Source organism: Equus quagga, chromosome 8 (genome assembly GCF_021613505.1).
Source record: "Equus quagga isolate Etosha38 chromosome 8, UCLA_HA_Equagga_1.0, whole genome shotgun sequence".
Classification (NCBI taxonomy): Eukaryota; Metazoa; Chordata; class Mammalia; order Perissodactyla; family Equidae; genus Equus; species Equus quagga.
In genome coordinates, this window is record NC_060274.1 from 83852757 (window position 1) to 83875288 (window position 22532).

The following is a 22532-nucleotide window of genomic DNA, read 5'->3' on the forward strand; positions in this document are numbered from 1 at the left end:
TAAAATTAGTTCTTATAGTTCAGTTTCTTAGAGAGATTTAAACACACAAACACACACAGTTATGAGCAGCATGTCCTTCAAAAATCACAAGGGGATCAGTTCCTATGGGGATGCGCATTCATTAGACACAAATTTCACTTAGGTGATAATAGTACCAGAAAAATAACAATGGCAACAAAACGATCCCATGTAAAAAATAAAGGAAATGTTGATGAAGTGGGTCAGGAGAATCCTGTGGAGTAAAAGCTCCCTCAGACATGACCACAGTGTAGCTTCCAGACCTCTGAGTTGTTTCTGATAGAAACGGAGCTGAAGCAGAAGCCAACAGCCCTGTGAACAAAGAGGCCCTGGTCATGCTTCTCCCGGGGTGGTCTCCTCGCAAAACCTGCTGCTTCCCAATCAACCTGCAGACTCATGAGAAGGCCTCTCAAACTTGATCTCCAGCCCTGAAACCATCTCTTGACTTTCAACCTGTTTTCAACTTGCAAGTGCCTAATGGAGGCAATTCACCCCCATATCACACTTAAGTGTCTAAAACCAACCACTAACACCCACTGCCCTTCCCCTCCCACAAAATCCTACCTTGCTTCCCCTATCTATGTCAACAATATTATCATTTTCCAATTTGCCTGGACTCCGTCACACCTTACACCTTAGGCATCTTCTGACTGTTGACACCTGTGATGGCCACTCACCAAGTCTTTCTCTGGGATGTCCCTATCCTGCTCTTCCCTTTTGTTCCAAGGCCACTCATCTATTTCAGACCCTCCTCAGGACCCTGTGCCTACTTCAAAATCTCCTGACTCCCCCAGTTACAAACAATTCTATGTAAAATTGCCATGAACTTTTCCTAGATAGTACTTTCTCCCAACCTCCAATGTTCCCCATTACTTACATGACAGCCTGAAGTCATGTCACTGATCATTTCATTCATTCAACAAATATTTATGGAGGCCTATTTCTTGCCAGGCACTATTCTAGGTATTTGGGACACATCAATGAACAGACAAAAACTCCTGCTTAATCTATCTCTCCCTGCCCTTCAGCCCACTTCCCCTAGATAACTGTAAACATATCTACAAGTAATTCTACCCCAGCAGCTGTATTCTGGTATATTCACATATTCAATGATGCCTAACAAGCCTCTACTAAGGGTTGGATCCAGTAGTGAGGAAGACAGATGCAGTCTTTCCATTTGTCCCTCTCTGGCCTTCCCTCACCTTCGTGCTTGGAATGCCTTCTCCTTCATCGTCCTCTAAACCCTGCCTGTCCTGCAATATGCAATCCAAACCCTCCCACTTCTGTAAAGACTCCCCTGGGAACCCATGCCCACGGCAGGGACCATCAGCCCCTTTCTGTCTTGCGACATCCCTTATCTTGTAAAGTGTTTGTGGTGTTTTCTTTTCTTTTTTCTTTTTTGTACATTTAATGAAACTCCCTAATCAGAGTAGAGGTCTTTGAGGACCAGATGCTTGTTCTCTTCTTTGCACTAACTCCCTAACAGATTTCCAGAATCACAGAACAGGACAGCCAAAGGAAATCTCTGATATCAGTTCATCAAACACACCTTGCTGCTTGAGAAAGCTGAAGCATAGAGAGGTTAAGTCATAGTATCAAGTGCTAAAAAAACCCCAGAAAAACAAAAAGTGAATAACTATGAAGGCAAACTGGCAGGCATCCTTCCCTTTGTCCCTTGAGGTGGAGGAAGATGTCTGAACAGCTAGTTGCAAGCAGCTCTTTTCCCCTGGAATCCATGCACATGTTCCCAAGCTTTCTGATGATTTGCTGAGAGCTACTGCCCAGCTGAGGCTTAGCTAACCTGGAAAACCCACCCCAACTGGAGGATGTGCCCAGTTCTGCACTGTTGGCCTCTTGGCAATTCTCCACTCCTGCAGGTTGCGTAAGACCTCAATGACGCTAAACAACTAAACCCTAAGCCCATAGATTTTCCAGATTCCAGACTGCTCTCCTCTCACTGCCCCCATGAAATTCAGGGCTTCCCTTATCCTGCTATATTAGTGCTTTATCGTCCACGCTGGCCAGGGAGCTGCCCCTGCGGAGAGCCAGGTAACAGCAGGAGCACCTAGGTAGTGGTAAAATGCAGACGTAATTAAAATTATCTACAAACACAAAATAAGAATAACCCTGGGGCTGGCCCCAGTGGCACAGTGGTTAAGTTCGCATGTTCTGCTTTGGCAGCCCAGGGTTTGCCGGTTCGGATCCCAGGTGCCGACCTGTGCACCACTTGTCAAGCCATGCTGTGGCAGGCGTCCCACATGTAAAGTAGAGGAAGATGGGCACGGATGTTGGCTCATGGCCGGTCTTCCTCAGCAAAGAGAGGAGGATTGGCGGTGGATGTTAGCTCAGGGCTAATCTTCCTCAAAAAAAAAATGAAAAGAATAACCCTGTGAGAAGTATAGTTTTAAACAGTATCGTAGCATCCAGAAGTCATCTACAAAGCCATGAGACGTAGCATGATATATAAATGCCAGGATTTTTAGCATGAGCTCCATTTCTATTTCCCCACATCCATGTGATTTCTTCCCCGCTATTCATACAAAACCCACGGGGAAAAAATATTTTCATCCCACAACACCTTGTGCCTACTGACAGGGCAAGGGGTGTTCAATAGTGTTTCCTTAATCTCCTAAAAGTGAAAGACCAGTTTATCCTTTGCTTGAGCTGAAAACAGTCAAATTTAACAGAAGCGCAGATGTGCACACGTGGCCAAGGCAGATAAGAGTGTCTCAGGTTTGCACGTTTCTCTGTGGGGCCCAGAAGAACTGACAGTACTTAATTGGCCACCGATTAGGAAGCCCACGTTCACCAAATTAGACTGGAGGTAATTGCCTCTCAGATGTTGTTTTAGGCAGCTGTTCCATTATTCACAGTAAATCTGTGCCCTCAATTTATAATAATCCTTCGATGTTGTCATCTTTTGGTATAGCTGGATGTGAAGCCATCAGTAGCTCTCTCAAGCTGTCTTCGGACCTAGAGGATAGTTTGGTGGCAATTTTCACCTGGGAAGAAAATCTTGGTTTTCAAGATCAACGAATATTCTCTACATTTATGAAAACCTTTGAAAGACAGAGATTCTTACCTAACAGCAGCCAGTAAGTATCCTTGTTTATTTCTATTTAAGTAACCGAATTCTTAAAAGCAGAAAAAAAATTCTAAGCTCCAATTTTAACTCTTCTTCTATCTGATTTTAGCTTCTTTGGGGAAAGAAAGAAAGAAAGATTCATGCCCGAGCCAAAACCGAATGACATGCGAGTCCTTCCGTCAGAGGTACAGCTGCCAGAGTTTTCTCTAATGTGCTCCCAAGCTACTGTTGCAGCCTCTCCCCACAGTCCTCCCCTGCAGACAGGACATCTTTCCCCCAGTCAGGACTGCCCACTATGTCCGGAACATGCTCTGCTGCTCAGCTTATGCGATTATCTGAACTTCGCTTGCCAGAACGAGGCCACTGTGACCTAGGTCGGCCTAACAGTAACTGCTGACCCGGACCAGGGACTGGCGTGGTTTCTGGTCTCTCTTGCCTCGAGCTGGGACTGGTTCAGGCAACCAGGGTGAGGCTGGGCCAGCGGGCAGGATTTAAGGGGCCCTCCCAGATCTGCAGAGGAGGAGGAGACACAGGCTGGGGGACCGCTGGGCCTGGGAAGACAGTGCAGCCAGCCCTCCCTTAGTCCACCAGACCTGAATGGTTTAACACTAATGTTTCACTGCTCCTGAGGTTAGGTCAACTCTGGACCATCACCCACCAACATGACCCACTCAGTAACACAGCATTCATTTGTTCATTCATTCATTCATTCTCTATTTAATGAGCCCCTGCATAGGTGTAGGCACATACACCTCAATATGGTGAATCTAGTAAACTCCCAGTTACCTTGACCACACTGAAGTATGAACTTCCATTAATTGGAATGATGGGGTTCCTTCCTATAAGTGACATTTCAGCCACACACCAAATTATGATGTTCTATCTAAAAATGCCTCTCCCTCTTCTCTGCCAGAGGAAATCAGTTAGATTTATACTTAAAGATACAGATGTCACTTCCCTAGGAAGGCTTTTCCAACTCCCCCCACAAGCCCCGTCTTCCTAGAAGGCTTTCCAACCACATCTCTCATTACGTCCTCCTTTACTTTCTCTTTATACCCTCCTTTTCTTTCTTCTCTAGCTACACTGTCCTTTTTTCAGTTCCTGCCTTCCATGTTAAGCTCCTTTCTGCCTCAGGGCCTTTGGACATGCAGTCTGCTCTCCTGAAATGGTCTTACCTATATTCTAACTCATGACCACCTCAGCACCACATCCCCAAATGCCATCCCTTCCTCAAAGTAAGCCTCGCCACCCTTCAGATCGCAGTTGAACCAGGAAAGCCATCCCTGATCCCCACCATTATTCACCCTCATAATATCACATGCCTTTCCTTTTCCACACTTACCAGAGCTGTACTGTTAGAATTGTGATATTATTTGATTCAAGTCTATTTCCTTACTACACTATAAGCTCTAGTGCAGAGACCAGGCTTATTTTTATTTCTCCTTGTAACCATACTGACTGGCACAGTGGCACATAGTAGGCTTAGTAAGTATTAGCTGAATGAATGAATGACCTTTTCTACAGTATTTGTGCCACTGAATTCTAATTGCCCATTTGTGTATTGGCCCCAAAGTCTGGCCCTTGCCAGCTCATCTCAGAGCCAAACTCTTCTCCACAATTCATTTAAAAAGTGAAATGGACATTTATCCCTATTGCCTATACCTCATGTATCCACATCGAGTAATGACGGAGGGTAAAAATAGGACCTTAAGGTCGTAAGGTTGGTGATCCTCCTGTACTACTAACGTGATGAAAAAGTGGCCTTAGAATACATCCAAAAAAGGTTGAAATAAAAACTAAAAATAAAGCGGATGGGGAGGAGTGTGTCAAGTATTCCTAAGCATTTCTGATCAATTCTGACCTAACCAGGCAAGCCATAACCAAAGAACCCCATTTCCTGACTCCTTTTCGGATATGTGCCAGTTGTGTTGACCACTGAGTAGGACCCACACCCAATGAACCGAAGACAGCAACGGGCCATGTGCAGCTTCTGGGTTAGTGTCGTTATAGGCTGAATTGTGTCCCCCCAAATTCATATATTGAAGCCCTAACTCCCAATACCCCAGAATGTGACTATATTTGGAGACAGGGCCTTCAAAGAGCAAATGAAGTTAAAATGAGGCTCTTCGGGTGGGTTTAACCCAATCTGACTGGTGTTCTTGCCTCAGAAGAGGAGACTGGGACACAGACACACACAGAGGGAAGACACAGGGAGAAGACAGCCACCTGCAAGCCAAGGAGAGAGGCCTGAGAGGAAACTGACCCTGCCAGCACCTCGGCCTTGGACTTCTAGCCTTCAGAACTGTGAGAAAATAAATTTCTATTGTTTAAGCCACGCAGTCTGTGGCATTTGTTATAGCAGCCCTCGTACCTAATACAGTGCCCAAGCAGTTCTGGAGGGACAGGGGAGGAATTTTTGCCAGATATGCACTGCGTGACCCACTCTTTACAATCCTAGGTGTTGTCTCCTCCCCAGGGCTGTCTTTTCTTCTCTATGTGACAGATGAGGACACTGAGGCACAGAGCCAGAGGGGGCTGAGCCAGAATTTGACTCCGGGGCTATCTGCTTCCAAATACCACGTCCTCTTTTGGCACTAGAAGGCACTATACCTTCAGATCCAAAAGACCAAAGTGGAGTATTGAATATGAAAGCCGATTCTAATTTGCTTGACTTAGCCCTTACAAAATGGGCGAGATCGCCATTTCAGCTAAGTTGAAGAACCAGATGCATTTGTATGCATCACCCAAATAAAGTGATTGAAATACTGTGAAACAGATGTGAATAGAAACTCATTTTGCTTTTTAATGAGCATTTTGACCGGATCAATACTACAAAATGCTAAGCTGCAAAACGTCATTATAATTTAAATGCAACTGCCCAGTTGATTGGTTCAAAGAGGCACTTCTAGTTGCTAAAAATGTATTTTCTCTTCATAAGAGCAGGAGTCTATTATGTAAAATCAAGTCATGAAAATTTTAATTGCACTACATAAAGGACAGAACCTAGTCTAGCCTCCAAACCAGGGAAAGGCAGAGAGAAACAAAATGCAGCTGAATGCTTAATCAGCTGTCTGTCACATTCTGAATAGTGACTAATATTCTAATTATTAGTCACCACACTGAGAAGGTACAATTATGGAGCAGGAGCGATTGCTTTCATGTTTTTTGTTGTTGTTAACCCACAATTTGTGAGGCCTTCACAAAAATATGATTGAAGTCCCCATAAGCCATAGAGGAAAAAAGGATTAACAGTTAAAATTCAGTTCCCCGCTCTAAAGCATTAAAAAAAAAAAAAAAAAGCCTTGAAGTTGTATTGACAGATATGACTAACAACTGTAATCACAGAAATAAATTTAGTAAAACGATAATTTATCTGTCACAATTTACCGAGGGAGAAAAAGAGCAGCCCAAGCAGCTGAATTGTGAAGTTAAATGAAAGCAAAGATAGAACCCCGTTTTTAATGAAATGTAGAGCATTATTAATTGGTTTCCTAGCAACAGCCAGACTAAAATTACTTAACATGTCTGCTCAATCATATGCAAATATGAGTGTTATCCCTTAAATGTTGATTATAGTTGGTCTTTTCAGATGCAAATCCAATGTGTAAAGTGAATGTAAATGTTGACAATGCTGACACAAAAAAATCCCCTGATTAACATCATTCTGGTGTTCAAAGCACCAGAGTTGAGGGTCTTCCTTTTGGACCGATTGCAAGCTGCTTGGGCTGCCATCTTCCTTCACCTCTCCTCCCTGTCTCACCTCACCACTGCCCTCATCCCAGTGCAAGCATTAGAGAGAACTAACAAATGATACTGTGGAGCCTTGCTGAGCTGCACTACAATTACTCCTCATCAGGGCCAAATGATGGATGGGTGATGCTTGTGGCTTAGAGTTCAATCAGATGATGCACGGGGCTTCCCAACCCAACACCAAGGTTGGTCCCAAGTTTGGTTTTGCAGATAAAACCAGACCTTTGGATGACTCCATCAGAGCCCAAGTAGACAAATTCCCTTCAAAACTGCCAAATAAGGCACTCTTCCACCTTACTCTGGCCTTGTCCTGCAGTTCAAGAGTAGCTGGGGAACAACCATGTTCCACAGACATAGAGAAACCAGGAAGGGGTCCCTCTAGGGACAGACAGCGTGTAGTTCCCTCATAACCACCATCAGGCTCTAAAGTCACCCTAATAACACACCACTCCAAGCAAAAGCAATATGCTTGCTGTGCTTTCACTTACTCATGCAACAAATATTTATTGCATAATTACAGTTTGTCAGGTAATGATCTGGGTGCTGGAGAGACAGCACTGAATAAGAAAAAGTCCCTATCTTCTGCTGTCTTAGTGCAGGGGAGAGAGAAAAATAAATCAAGAAACACATAAACAATAAAATTTCAGGCAGTGACAAAAAATAGCAAGAAAAAAACGTAGCCCAAGCAGGAGAGAGGGATGGACAGGGCTGGCTGGACCATAATAGAGAAGGCCTCTCACAGGGTGTCTTCTGCACAGATTTAAAAGAAAAGGAACAAGCCAGGCACAGGTGGGGAAAAGTAAGTCTGCACCCTGGGGCAGGAAAGAGCTTGGGACAACATGAGGGCCAGGGGGTTAAGTATGATGAGGAACAGAAAGCAGGTGCGTGTGAGGTGAGATATGCAGCTTTGAGCTAAGTTCCTAGACCACCTTTCAAAAGGACTGCATCCCTAAGCCCGCATCAGGGACACTACTGTCTCTAGGCCCACCTTGGGAGTATGCTTTGGGTCTAAAAGATGGAGGGTAACTCTGCCATATGAGGGAGGAAGGAGAGGGCGAGTCCCACTGGACCCTAAAGGTCCTTTCTTCTCTAGGCCCAGGCTCAGTCCCCTCCTGACCCCTGAGAATCTTCCTCGCCAATCGGAAAGCATATTCTTGAACTGACCTCCCTTAGAGGAGGTGGGGTGGGCTTTTCTGGCCAAAGCCCCTGCCTGCAAGCCTCCAAAGGTCGGGGAATAGACAAATACTTTGTTCCAAACACTCAGGCAAGGCTCTGGGATATCCCAGAGCGGTCAGCAGCTCAGGACAGTCCAAGAAGTTCTGCAACTTGCTTATGAACAGAATTGACAAAGATTCTACTGACAGCTCCATTCTAGGCCAAGGAGCCCCAGACTAACCTTATGAGTGTTGGGCCAAGGGAAAATGGACAGGTTCTTCTTCCAAACATCACACTCTGGCCTTGTAAGTCATGCCTTAAGTCTTTGAAGGTTTTAAGAGTTACTATTAAATGCAAATGACCTTAAGAGAAACAGGCGGAACCATAGGCGTAGCCCACCTGGGGGTAGGGTGGGGTAAGGGGGCTTAGTCTGGGGCATGCAGATGCCCAGAGGAATCTGTGTAAGTGGGATGGGACCTAGTCTATCTGGTTGCCCTAGAATGGGCCTGCTTCAGGAATGGTTTGCAGGAGAAGTTGCCCTACCTGTCTGGCTGATACAAACAGTTCATCAGGCTTGCCTTAATTCATGTTAACCCTTAAAGAGAAAACCAATAGTACTTCATTTAGCTCGGGAGTCTAAAAAGAAAAAACAGAGCCAAACAGTTCGGTTTCCTCAAACTGGAGGTAAACATCAAAAAGAAACCACCACTCATTTAGAAAAAGGATAACCTTCTATTTGCAGCATCTAATCATAGTTCAAGGAGGCTACATTAAATTCTGAGTTAAAAATCAAACAGATTGTACATGTGACTGTAATCCTTATCACTGAAATGTTTCTTTTAGTCCGGTGGTTCTCGAAGCAGCATCAGCAGTATCTGGGAACTTATTAGAAATGCATATTCATAGGCCTAGTCCCACACTTACTGAATTAGAAATCTGGCAGTGGGCCCAGAAATCTTTGTTTTAACAAGCCCTCCAGGTGATTCTATGCATGCTAAGTTGAGAGCCACCTTTCAAGGCCAATTCAGCAAGATAGTGTGTCTCCGAGTTTATACTTGGCACTAACTTACTGCAAATTATTTCAATCAACAGGAAACCAAGGAGAGTTGCACTGTACCTTCAGCACGATGGCATGCATTCAAAATAAACACACCAATTGTGTGAATTCCTGACACAGTAACTTCTTCCAAAGAATGCACCACTCAGAATACAAGATGCTGACTTACTGATTTCTTAAGATAACCAATTGTTCCGGCTAAGAGACAAATGAACAGAAGAAAGTTAGTTATTCTTTGGGAAATTCAAGTTTGAAGTAGACTTCTGAGAGAAGCTTTGAGAATCACTGAGTTCTCCGATCGAATGCTGGTCTCCCTTCCCGGACCCACTCCAGCACTGTCAGGGCTCCATCCTCAACAACAGGAGCTCCCTAGGGTGGACCGAGGCTCTTACAGGGGGGCTCACTGAAAATACTCCAAAAACCCTTGCTGAACGGATGATTCCCTCTGAATCCTATATTTTAGAGGGAACATTTATTCTTTTTAGTGTTCCTGACAATAAAATGGATGTTATGTGGACATACGTTTATTAAAAACTTTGAAGATGAAAAAAGTCTTGAAGATGCTTTAATCATTATAGAATAAAAATACATGAGGAAATCTGCAATCAGAAGGGTGAATCTCAAATTTAATTGTGCATCAGAATCACTTGTGATGCCTGATACAAATGCAGACTTCCGGGCCCCATTTCCAAACATTTTGATTCACCTGAGTTGGGGACCAGCGTTCTGCCTGTCGAATAAGCAGGCCCAGGTGCTTCGGAGGGAGAGATCTGTATTTAAATTACCAATGTGGTAACTTCTCCAGTTTTCAAAGGGGATTAGTAAGGGGTAATGACAGAGGGGTTTTTTTAATTTAGGAAAACAAAGCAATAGAAAAAGTTTGTATGTATTTTTTATTAAAGTAACATTTTAATAAGTAACCTTTTTCTGATTACAAAAGTTAGATATGTTCATTTAAGAAAAAAAAAAGAAAAAGATAGAAAGGAAAAATAGCCATAATCCCACCATTTGAGATAACCTGGTACATTATATTCTTCCAGATAACTCGAAGACTCTCTCTACACACACACAATTTCTTTTTAAAAATAATGGGATCAGAGTATATGTAGTTATTGTATTACATGTTTTTTTACATCTAACATTGTCAACATCCATCTACTACTACTTGATTCTTTCAGGCATAAAATGTCAGAATGACTAAACAGTAACTCTGTTGGTAAGAGTCAAAAAAAAAAAAAAAACAAGGAATTAAAATTCTATTTATGTGGCCAGTACCTAAATACAAATATTTGTGTCATTTGTACAAGTATGCTAAAAATCTCATTATTGCTTTTATTAAAGTGATTTACACTGATACAGTTTATTAGTTCATTAGTTCATCTTAATGTGTGCACATTACTTGAAAGCCTCTAGACATACACACAATATATTAATACAAGTATTCACTTTAATAAAAGTTATTAGACCAAGGTTTTTCTCATTAAATTCAAAGGGAGCCAAAAGACTCTACTGGAACAAAATTGAGACCAAAAAAAACCCAAAAAAATTTTAACATGTCCCGAGAGGCTATAAACTTTAATTCTATTCAACCAGGAAGTGATCAAAACATAAGTGCATTTCACAGAATACACTCATCATGACTTGAAAGGTAAATTCTTGCATGTTTTATAAACAGGGCGGAAAGAACATGAGTTTACGTGACTAGCCCATATCCACACTCCCGTGCGAGACCTGGCATCACAGAGCTTGCAAGGCTTCAGCATTTAGTGGTCAAGTGAGCCACCTAATTCTTTGATGCTTTGGTTTTCTCATCCGGAAAATGAGGATGCTGATAAATAATATCTGTGTTACTCAGTTCCCAAGGGTTTTCTGAGGGCCAAGTGGGATAGTACATGTGAAATTCTAAAGTACTTCTCCAATGTTATCCAGAGTCTAGCTGGTATCGAGCTTTCTGAAATGATGCTCCCTCACCATTTCTTAGTCTACTGTCCTGCCCTCACTGTAACCCTCAATCTCTTGAACACAACAAGAGACTGGATAGAATACAAAATGCATGTGGGTCGCACCAAAGAATAGGGAATAATCTAACCTTCCAACATTTGTCCTGAGAACTGCTTTACCATTGAATCACACCCAAGGATTTCTTACTGTGATCATGAAAAGTCAAAGTGATGGATTCGGGGAAGTTCCTCATGAATGGCTGTTCTCTGAGAGTGACGGGCGTGGTCCCATACTGGGCTCATCATCACCGCTACCTGGAGAGCTCTCAGGAACCAAGAATGCCAGATGCCACATCAGAGACTCTGGTAGGTTTTTAACATAACCACATATGAGATTTAAGATGCCTTGACCTATCATAGTAGTTTCTAAACCAAATTATTCTTGATGTTAAAAATTGTTTATTAATTTCCATAAGACTAGGGACGCTGAGTACAATATGACTGAACTGCGTGTCAGACATGTGTACATTCACAAGGACAGAAGGCCCTCAAAACTGTTCTCTGAAACAAACACAGGGACCCGGAGAACAGACTGGTGGTTACCAGAGGGGAAGGGGGCTGGGGAGAGGGTGAAAGGGGTGAACGGCACATGTGTATGGTGACGGGTGGCAACTAGACTTCCGGCGGGGAACACAATGCGGTCCATACAGTGACGTACACCTGAAATTCATATAAAGTTATAAACCAATGTTACCTCAATAAAAAAATCAAAATAAAGTCAAGGCACGTAAACCACACCACCTAAAAAAAAAACAAACAGAAAACCAAAAACAACACTGTTCTTTGTCACTTCAACAAAAACATCTATCTAAATGACTACCTGAATGTGCACAATGAACTTTCTCAGGGAAATAACAAAAGACCGCCAAAGGCTTTCCAAAACATTTTTTATTTCACCACAACCTTCTCTCTTTACATAAATAATACCACAAAATGCACTAGATGATTAGAAATTTTTTAAATATCCTCAACATCATAATTGTCGTCTCTTTTTCCTATAAACAAGTAAAAAGGACAGACATTTGGGCCCTACAACCTGCTCTTTGCACGTATTGACAAAGCTCTGGACACGACATTCTTTTATTCATTCAACAAATGACCAAAATAAGCATTTTCAGCCCCAACCACAAATCTGCAGAACTTATCCCAGAGAGCAGGATCCGACAATTTGCATAGGAGGTCTGTTACCATTCTTTTAGAGAGTCAAACATGGCCTGATTTTTCTAACCTCTGGGTTGGAAAACCAGGCTGTGGCTTTGCCATGTGCATTCTTTCTCAAAAGTTTCCTCCCTTATGGGAAAACCAACAGCACAAGTTCTCTCAATGTGCTACTGTTAGGAACGATTCTTCAAATCCGATGGAATAAAAAAATGTTAAAATACATACCTTCAAATTTATTGTACTAAGCAATCCACCTGGAACATATGGGTCAGAGACGGACCACATAAAATATTGATTTAAAAAAAACCCTCTTTGATAGTACTGCCCCCACGGTCAGATATTTTTTAGCTAAAACATTTCTTAGCTGGAATCCCAAGGAGAATATCATTATATGTAATTTTCCTACCATCACTGATGAACTGGAATGTAAGAACTGCTCATTTTGAAAACATGGGAGTTATTGGTCACTTGATTACCATTAGAGAATACGAATGAGCGTAAACAGTGTGTGGCAGTCTGGAACTGAAAGACAGCAATGAATTCATTAGGGAGACTCAGGATGGGCAAGGCTCAACTAACTGAGAATACTGACCGCAACACGAAATCAAGTCGTGCTCCAGACCCACGGCTCATTAAAAGTTCAGCGGGAGAAAAGGGAGCAAAGACTGCTTTGCTTACAAGTTTGAAGACTTGTGGGAACCAAGTATCAGGACACTCATGGCTTAGTGGAAACCAGGACTGCCCATAAAGATTTCAAAGGAGTCAACTTCAAGGACGAGGAAGGATTCTTAAGGGTGGTAAGGAGAGAATTAACTAGAAGTTGTAAAGTGAAATTATTGCGAAGGCAATTTGAGCTACACATAAGGAAGCAATTTCCAGCCATAATTTTAATTAGGAGCACAGAATGATCTTCTGTGTAATGATGGCCCTTCATCATTACCGTTATTCAGAATTACCCTGCATCCACATGCATAAACATAGAGTGGAAATGAAACATAGACGGGGAAAAAAGGTCAACTGTAATCAATCTTTTTTATCCTTCGACTGGAGGTGAAATTTCCAAAATACCCGAATATAGTTAGCTCTCAATTTGCATTCAATTTACAAAGAATTGATAAACCCAGAGAGCCACCGCTCTCTCCCATCCTCACTCCTAACCCATCTCTGACCCTTCACACCATTTCCAAATATGGAACTTCCCGCTGCTGCTGCACAAGAATCTTTACGGATATACATGGAGCTCTTGAGAGAAGCTGTGAGTGGAGAAAAGGAAGAAGCCATAAAAAGCAGACACTGCCAAGTAGGCAAGGCTGGCTCTCCCCTTTGGAAAAAAGATCCTCCTCCAAACCTCTCAAATGACTTACTCATCTTTATTTTACCATCTTATTCATTAAAACAGGAGATTCACTTGGCTCTTTTAAAAATGCAAATAATTTCATAAGCGGACCAAACTATATCAGCTATTCACACCATGAATCAGATTTGCTTTCCTACCACCAGTGAGAATTATTGCCTGGAAGAAATGAGAGTTTTGATTGAGAATGGTTAAAAGGGGAAGAAAGGTAAAATTACATTTAAAACATGAAGCGCCACAGGGATATAGCAGGGGAGGGGCATCACAATGGGGAACTAAAATTAAAGAATCCTAAGAGCACCTGCTGCCCAGATAAAGGGATCCTGATAAAGAGAGATGATGACACAGACAATGTGCAAATTGTGTTTACTTTTTAAAATCCGCCAGGAGGACCCAGGAACGGAAAGAGAAATTTTCTTTTTTTCTTTATCTAGCAGCAACTTGTTTTCAGGACCCAGAATTCAACCTAGTATTAATATTAAGAGTTTGGCTTCAGGGCCGGCCCGGTGGTGCAGCAGTTAAGTTCGCACATTCCACTTCTCGGTGGCCCGGGGTTCGCCGGTTCGGATCCTGGGTGTGGACATGGCACCGCCTGGCACGCCATGCTGTGGTAAGCGTCCCACATATAAAGTAGAGGAAGATGGGCACGAGAGTTTGGCTTCAACTTGAGATAAATGGCCTTTTGCACACTAGGTTGGAGCCTATCTGTTGTAACGACTCCTTATTGTGGCCTACCAGGACCCCAACTCTCCATTCAACTTCACTCACAATGTTCGAGCCACATGAAGCTTCATTCTGTTGCTTGAACAGGCCTACTTGCTCCTACCCCAGGGCCTCTGCATTTGCTGTGCTCACTGCCAAGGACGGTATTCTTCCAGAAAATCTTTCACATCACTCTGGTCTCAGAGAAAATTTCACCTCTTCAGATGGGTCCTCCCTGACCCTAACCAATGTTGTCCCACCTGCCACTTGCAAAACTCATGTACAACTGTCCATTTTTATTGGTCTCATTTTATTGGTCTCATTTTATTTCCTTCTTCGCACTTGGGCCTATCAGAAATGTTATCTTGTTCATTTATTCACTTGTTTATCACCTGTCTTCCTCACTGAAACCCAAGTTTTCATGAAAGTAGGAGTGTCAGCCCTTGCTCACTGTCCTCCACTTTGGGCACTGGACGGTACCTGGCATGTAGTGAGCACTCTGGGAATACTGGCTGTTCCAAAAGAACTTTCACAAACATTGGGACACTATCTTGTTTTTTTTAATTTGGAGACTTCTCCATTATAAAAAGCATCAAAGACATATCCAATGAAAATCTCTAACAATACATGTATGGTTTTAATATCTAGAATTGGGTCTCTAGTATTGTTTTAAATTTACCAGTATTTGTATTTTACTGAAGAAATAAAACAGGACCATGGTTCCTGAGGAGCACCAATAGGAGCCCAGTCTAACAGTGATTTTTTTTTTTATACCCAAATCAAGTAATTTTAGTTAGTTCAAAAACAGGCTCCTATAGTGACAATAGAAGCTTTAAGATAGGGGACTTCTCAAGGGTATGAGAACAGAGGATTGAAAAATAGATGTGTGTGTATATATTGGTTTGTAACTCCTACAGTTTATTGTTCACTCCTTTTTTATACTATCATGTCATTTTCTATTTTGTATTATAGTTACTTATACGCATGTTATCTCTCCTGGATTGTAACGACCTTGAGGGATGGGATTCATGCCTGATTCTTCCTGCCTCCCAAATGCCCAGCATTGTGCTTTACATGTTACAGGTGCTCAGTGAACCTCAAACGCATGCATGAATGACACTTCCACTATCACTCAAAATGGAGCAAACTATGAGCTGTTCGATCTCCAAGAACAATTTTCCTAAGTGATACCAGGGTAAGTCGAGCGAACTAATATTTTCCTCATATAGTAACATCATCAATTACTACTGAGAGAGACAGACTATTTGAAACACAAACGTGCACGTTACATTGCATACACACAGGGACACGGGTTTGAGTGAAAATTAAACAGGGACATTTCTAGCCCCAATGTTCATGTTCCCCAAAACTAAAGACCCCTTTCTCCTCAACAGGCTATGTACCTAACAACAGAACTATGTTGCTACCACAAACATTCACTAAGCGGGAGACTGGAGACAGAGCCTTCACCACGTGGCACAAAATATACTGTTTAAGATGTAGGGGTTGCCACGTATTACGAGTTTTACAATAGGTCTTATGTCACTTAATTGCTTATAAGGGCAAACAGCACCCTGCCACGTGCTCCTAACCACATGTTCTTTGACTATTTTAATAAGAACTGGCTTGGATTTATGGCAAAATAACTTGACTCAGGCCTTTCTGCCAAAATCTTATCTGATGAACGCCCCCCACACATGGACATCTGGGGACGGCATTTTGAGGCAGTGCTCTGAAAGCACATGGAGGAGATGTTTTCAAGGGCAAAAGAGAGCTTCAAAGAAGCAATGACTTTTTAAGTCTGATCAATAACGAAGAGTATGAACTGTAAAATGCCTCTTAACTCATTTCAGGATGAGGCGAAGTGACATTTACAGCAACACCAAGAACAAAATACTTATAAACAAGTTGGTGGTATTCTGGCTAAGTAGGTGGTACCAACATAAAATTCTCTGTTTGTATGTACGTCTCTAGGTGGAAGGAGGTTATCAACAGATTCATCTCTAGTCCTCTTCCTGGATTAACGTCTTCTGCTATTGTACAGGCCCTCTTATTTTAAGCAATGCCATGTAATGAAGCTTCTACAAGCTGTTGAGATTGGCCACTGTACAAACACCTTTTTCCATTCTCCGTTTCACCTCAGGAAAAATATTCTTTTTTCTAAAATGTATGGATAGCACTGCCAATCTACAATGCCGCTATGGAAGCCGAAAACGTAACAACAACAATGAGCACAACACAGAAGGGCCTAATTACTGAAAGCTCACACGTGCCAGGGACGGTGCTGAACGTTTGGCATTTATTATCTCACAACCCTTACAGCTCTGTGAGGAAGGTGTACTCTCCCTATTTTACAGATGAAGAAATGGGCACACAGCGAGTTTAAGTTACTTGTTTGACCCAGTACAGCTAAAAATAAGTGCTAAATGGTAGAACTGGGATTCAAACCCAGTTTTCCTAATTCTAAACCCAAGCCCCTATCCGCCACACTAAACTTTTTCCTGCTCTTGTGATCGCTTAAATGGGAAGGCAGCTTCCCTTGAGAAAGGGAAAAAAAAAAAAGAAATCACCTGGATACATACAAGGAGATGGCCTGTGCCCCTCCAGCAAGGATGAGTCAAGAAACAGCAGTGTGTTTAGAATCAAGACAGAAACAATAGCTTGGCTGAGGTGGGTCTAGGCTGGAGTGCCCTGAGCACGGAGCTGAAGGCGCGGTATCACGGGACAGCTCAGATCCACCAAGGTTTAGCGGGTGCCTGCCCTGCACCGGCCACCTCCCTGTGGGCCAGAATTTCAGAGATAAGAGAGTCCCTGTCCTCACAGATTTGCAATCAGGGAGAGAGACAAGGAGGAGTAGCAATAAAATCCTGCATGCTAAGACTCAATACTGAATAAGCATCAATTATTCAGGCACAAGAGTATGTCAGATGAGGAAGACAGAGGGACTGCCAGGAGGCTTCCCAGAGGCGCTGATCTTCAGATAAGAACCAGGTGAGCAGGCAAGCTGGAGGGCCAGAGGGTGGACGGGCGTTCACACCAGAAGTCTTCAGGAGGTGAGGCTGGAGGCCTGAAAATAACAACGGCTAATGCCGCAGCCTCACTCTGTGCCAGGCCCTGTGCAACAGCACTGTGCTGCCCAGCAACCTGAAGAGCTGGGCATCCTGAGGCATTCTGGCAGCTGAGGCACAGAGGAAAGCAGGGACTGGCAGGAAGCTGCCCAGCAAAGTGATGGGGCTGGGACAGAGACTCCCGTTCCTAAGCCCACAGTGGACCACTGTGTTGCCTGGCCTCGTGGGCTCAATAAACTCCTGAGGGCCAGAAGGGGTTTAAGCAGGGAAGCAACACGACAGAAAACCACTCTTTCAGCTTATGAAACGTCAGGAGGAAGGGCTGGACTAGACGCACGAGGCCAAGCAACGGTTGAGATGCAGCATCCTCTCTGCAGCCCGACTTCTCTGCCTCGTTGACAGCGCCTCTCTCCTGCTGCCGGCTGCCTGTCACAAGCCTGTGGCCTTCCAAAACAAGAAGGGCGAAATCTACTTGGGACAAGCAATCCGCAGCAATCCAGAATACCCCTCCCCATGACTCCTCGGGGCTCCTCAACGGCATTTTTCACAAGCATCAGAAGTACTTCCTTGCAAGTCCTTCCTCCCCCTAAATGGTGAGCTCCTGGATGAATTATGCGTGACTCATCTTGGTGTATCCTCAGGAGGTAGATGGGATGGTCTGAATGGTCCCTTCCCATCTCTGCTGATGCTGCTTCTCAGTACTCATCACATGAGTGGTGTCTGCAGTGGAGCCAGAACTCAGGATGGCCAACTTGGATCTTTTCAGACCATCTGGCAGATGGGAGAGACTTGGCAACAAGCAAGAGAATATTATGTCATTACCTTGGGACTGAAGAGCAACTGAGGACCAGTGGAATACTATTACTAGTGTTAACCAACATTTATTGTACTTAGAATGTATTGGGCACTCCTCTAAGAACTTACTTGTATTAATTCATTTAATGGTCATAACAACCCTTTGGATAGATACAGTCATTTCCCATTTTCCTGATGGGGAGACTGAGGCACAGGCAGGTTACACACCTTGCTTAAGGTCACACAGTAGATAAGTGGTAGAGTCAGAATTCAAGTCTAGGTAATCTCACTCAGAGCCCACAGTCTTAACTACTCTCCTCTACCGACTGCCCCTCAGGAGAAAAACTGAAGAGGCGAGATCCACATTCCAGAACCATACCTTCTATGTGCTACAAAGCAAGTAGGTGTAACCTCTCTGTAGGGCTTAAGGGTTTATTACAAGAAGGGAATAAAATGCAGAAAAAAATAGCATACATTTTCAAAATCCTGATGCTGGTAGAAGTCACAATAAAAATAGGAGCCAGAATCTGCTCTCATTTCTGCAACTCTATGAACAGACCCAGCCAAGAAAGAAAGGCACAGAGAACAAGTTAATAATGGCCTAAATATAAAGGCATAGCTTCAAATCCAACCTACTATTAATTAATTTATGTATTGCCACTAGGGAGGAGACAGTTAGCATTAAGTTAGATTAAATTATGGAGAAGCTTCAGCATTGCTGTGACTATTTCAACAGTAATTATTAAGTTGCTATGCCTTCCTTCCCTAATAAAAAACCCTCTATTCTCATTCTCAGAATGCTTTGCCATTTACCTGTCGCTACTTTCTTTTGACAGGTATGACAAGCTTTTCAGAGTAGACTAAAGACACTTTTCAAAGAGAACAAGGAAATCTGATTTGTAAATCCTAGTAGGCTTCTGATCCATACTTGGTCTCTGGTGAATATCTGCCTCCAGTTTTCTCCAAAGAGTCCTGGGTCTCACTGCTGTTCCCAGTGTACACTAGCCGCGACCAACAGCCTCGGAAGGAGCTGTGGACACGCTACAGGGAAAGGGGCACTGAATTAGGAGCCCAAAGACCCGGACTCATGTCCCAGCCTTACCAGTTAGGAGCGTGTGACTGCCCTCAGGTTCCGTAACCATAAAATAGAGGCGTCTACACTAACTACCACCCGGAGCCGGCAGGAGGTCAAACGAGAAAACACACAGGAAAGCTGTTTGGAAACTGTACACCACACAAATATGAATTAATTAGTTAACTAGTAAACTGCCTAGTTAGTTAACTAACCAGTTAATTGACTAATTAGCGGATTAACTAGGTCATGGCAGACCTAAGTGAAAGGGCCAAGTTGCTACCCCACGGCCCAGCTCTGATGATCCCCTGTCCTTCTGCTCTTTTTTTTTAAATATTTATTTATTCGTTTTATTGCAGTAACATTGGATTATAACATTATATAGCTTTCAGATGTACATTGTAATATATTTCGAATTCTGTGTAGTTTACATCATGTTCACCACCCAAAAACTAATTATAGTCCATCCCCTCACATGTGAGCCTAAACACCCCTTTTGCCCTCCCCCCCATCCTTCTGTTCTTGCTTCACTACCAGACACTAACTTCCCCACTGCCTCTAGTGAAAGCTGATCCTGCTTCAGATGCTGCCACAGAACACTGCTTTTGCACACTCCCATCAGCATCTGAGGACCTGAGGGCCATCAGCCCGTCCCTGAAGTGACTAGAACCTTCACAGAAAGGACCAAAGGAACCCTTAGCAGAGCTCATTCCTTCCCCTCTGCACCAGCTAGAGGGCCAGGAAATACCTAGGATTGCTTTTCCTGTTGCCCTGTGCTCAGTAATTCATTCATTCAGTCATTTACTGAGGGCCCACTGTGTGACAAGGCCCTGGACACATGGATGAAGACAACATTCTGCCTCAAGGAGCTCGGAGTGGAGCAGGAGGCAACAGCCCCATGGACAAACATGGTAAAGTGGTCACCAAGGTATGCTGAGAGTATGATGCTGGGGTATGCTGAGAGTATGCTAGGGGTACGCTGAGTGTATGCTGGGGGTGTGCTGAGGGTATGCTGGGGGTATGCTGAGAGTGTGCTGAGGGTATGCTGAGAGTACGCTGGGGGTGTGCTGAGAGTGTGCTGGGAGTGTGCTAAGGGTGTGCTGAGAGTATGCTGAGGGTATGCTGGGGGTGTGCTGAGGGTGTGCAGTGGGTGTGCTGAGAGTATGCTGAGGGTGTGCTGGGGGTGTGCTGAGGGTATGCTGGGGGTGTGCTGGGGGTATCCTTGGGATATGCCGGGGGTATGGTAAGGGTGTGCTGGGGGTATGCTGAGAATATGCTAGGGGTATGCTGGGGATAGGCTGGGGGTAGCCTGAAGGTATGCTGGGAGTATGCAGGGGGTATGCTTGGTGATATGCAGGGGGTATGCTGGGGATATGCTAGGGATACGCTGAGAGTATGCTGGGGGTATGTGGGAGATATCCTGGGGGTATGCTGGGTGTCGGGGAGATAGAGGCCATGGTTCTTTCAGGAAAGGGATGGAGGTAGGAAGACCAGGAAAGTTGACGAGCTCCTGTAAAAGTTAAATGAAGTAATCACAAGTTCCAGTTACCCAGAAAACAGGCAAAGTGACTGAAGTGTCAAAATAGAGGAACACTAACAGAGACAAAAATACCCATTACAAGACTTTTACTGAAGTCTAGGAAACATATGCCCGCCTGCCTGCCCCTCACCCAAACCCCACTGAGATCCTGATTCAGTAGGTCTGGGGTGGGGATCGAACATGAAAGCCCTTAGAAGATTCTACAGGTGATTTTAATATCCAGCCCCGAAGAGATTCTGTTGGTGCTTCCAGTATTTTTCACATCATGGCACACAGTAAATAACAATATTTATACAACACATTGAATTAACATGGAGGTGATCTGGCAACACCTATGTGGAGACTGGTGACAAAAATCAATTTTCTTTATTTATATTACATTATTATGATAAAAATAAAACGCTAAGGAAGATATTAAACAAGGGATTTTTATAAATATTCCAAATACAATCTTTTGAAATCACGGAATTCAAGAAGTTTACAAGAGGAGCCAACCAAGTGATGTTCATATAGAATTGGAACTGTTGTAACTTTTTGAATGGTAGTAGGAAATATTCAACGTTTTAGCACAGAAGGAAATTTACAGCCATGAACAAGTGGTGGCACACGTGAAACCCATTCACAGCCCGCAGCTTTAGGGAGCTCTCAGGTTGTGTTAACCCAGCTTTTAATTTGGGGCAGAACAAAAATTCACAGTCTCGAAAGATGCAGCCACAGCCTGTATCCTGTTCCAGTGAAATCCCAGGCCAAATGTGAAATAGAAAGTCGACCTAGACACAACTCAGAGACATGTGACTTCTAGAAAGTTTAAGTTAAGCAAAATGAACAATCAGCTCCCACATAGAAAGCCTGACACCCAGAAGAGAAGGGTTAAGAGAAGGAGTTTTCAAAGGCTCAGCTCTCTGAGCTCTAGGGGTGGAGTCAAAGAATTTGCCCTATGTTCTTTAGGTACACAGTGGAGGCATGCCAGAAAATTCCTGCAAGGTGTTGGGAAGAGGCCAACACTGCTCAAACCAGGCCAGTTTCCTCAGTAAAAAGGCTGTATTTAGAGTCATGTCAAGTGAATTCCAATAAGATTCCCAATTCAACTTTTATGTTGGTATATTACCTACAGTCCCAAGACACTGGACTTTTTCAATAAAGCATGCCTTAAGAACTGGAAGCCTTCATTATTTTCAGGCATAAACCAAACTAATAAAAAAGAGAAGTCTTGGTTTTTGGTATAAATGTTCAAATAAAGCAAGTTCAACAGTTACTGTAAACTTACCCTCAGAAAGATAACACAAGGTTCTGATGTTGGTACTTGACAAATACTTTAAATATTTATATTTCTCTTAATCTACGGCTTTTAGACTTTTGACCACAGCCTGCAGTAAGAAATAGTTTTTAATATTTCAACCTGTATACCTACAGGTGGAAAACTGAAAAAAAAAGTTTCAGACTCTTTTCTAATTTCTTTCATTTTAAAAACAATACTAAAAAATTAATACTGGTCAAGACATACAAGTTGATTTACAATCTATTACTGAGTTTACGGTTAGAAAAAACACCACAGTCAGAAAAATACAAGTTAGCTAAATTACAGTCGATCTGCAGAGTGAAATACTATGCAGCCATTAAAAAGAAGGAGGCAGCTCTACGCCTACTGATATGGAATGATTTCCAAGATAGATAATTAAAGCAACGAAAACTAATTTTAAAATATTAGGGTTGGCTTCATAATGATGTTCAAACATGTTTTCCCTCTTCTTCATCAACAGGACATGAAAAATCAC

General features: G+C 43.1%; 1 protein-coding gene across 1 annotated transcript in view; it reads right to left on the reverse strand.

Moving 5' to 3' along the window:
- JAZF1 (JAZF zinc finger 1) overlaps positions 1-22532 on the reverse strand; it is a 321212-nt gene that overhangs the window by 262226 nt on the left and 36454 nt on the right. The window lies entirely within an intron of this gene.